This window comes from Musa acuminata, unplaced genomic scaffold (assembly GCF_036884655.1).
Source record: "Musa acuminata AAA Group cultivar baxijiao unplaced genomic scaffold, Cavendish_Baxijiao_AAA HiC_scaffold_59, whole genome shotgun sequence".
NCBI classification, from domain to species: Eukaryota; Viridiplantae; Streptophyta; class Magnoliopsida; order Zingiberales; family Musaceae; genus Musa; species Musa acuminata.
In genome coordinates this window covers 101,443-102,500 of record NW_027020340.1, presented here as the reverse complement: position 1 = coordinate 102,500, position 1,058 = coordinate 101,443, and positions in this window count along the sequence as shown.

The window sequence follows — 1,058 nt, the reverse complement described above, 5'->3', positions numbered from 1 at the left end:
TTGCGCGGTGACCGTCGAGAGCGGAGCAAAACGTCAGCCATCTCAGCACCCTGGAACCCCCCGGGTGGCACAGGGCTGGATGGGGCTTTCGTATAGCAGGGACGGTGCTGCCTCTCGCTTCGCTCGCTGTCCGCCGCTCGCCGCTCGCTCGTGCAGCCAAAAATGGCCAGTTTTGGCCCGTTTTTGGGCCGTTTTGGCCAGTTTTTGGCCTGTTCTTGCATTGCGCGGTGACCGTCGAGAGCGGAGCAAAACGTCAGCCATCTCAGCACCCTGGAACCCCCCGGGTGGCACAGGGCTGGATGGGGCTTTCGTATAGCAGGGACGGTGCTGCCTCTCGCTTCGCTCGCTGTCCGCCGCTCGCCGCTCGCTCGTGCAGCCAAAAATGGCCAGTTTTGGCCCGTTTTTGGGCCGTTTTGGCCAGTTTTTGGCCTGTTCTTGCATTGCGCGGTGACCGTCGAGAGCGGAGCAAAACGTCAGCCATCTCAGCACCCTGGAACCCCCCGGGTGGCACAGGGCTGGATGGGGCTTTCGTATAGCAGGGACGGTGCTGCCTCTCGCTTCGCTCGCTGTCCGCCGCTCGCCGCTCGCTCGTGCAGCCAAAAATGGCCAGTTTTGGCCCGTTTTTGGGCCGTTTTGGCCAGTTTTTGGCCTGTTCTTGCATTGCGCGGTGACCGTCGAGAGCGGAGCAAAACGTCAGCCATCTCAGCACCCTGGAACCCCCCGGGTGGCACAGGGCTGGATGGGGCTTTCGTATAGCAGGGACGGTGCTGCCTCTCGCTTCGCTCGCTGTCCGCCGCTCGCCGCTCGCTCGTGCAGCCAAAAATGGCCAGTTTTGGCCCGTTTTTGGGCCGTTTTGGCCAGTTTTTGGCCTGTTCTTGCATTGCGCGGTGACCGTCGAGAGCGGAGCAAAACGTCAGCCATCTCAGCACCCTGGAACCCCCCGGGTGGCACAGGGCTGGATGGGGCTTTCGTATAGCAGGGACGGTGCTGCCTCTCGCTTCGCTCGCTGTCCGCCGCTCGCCGCTCGCTCGTGCAGCCAAAAATGGCCAGTTTTGGCC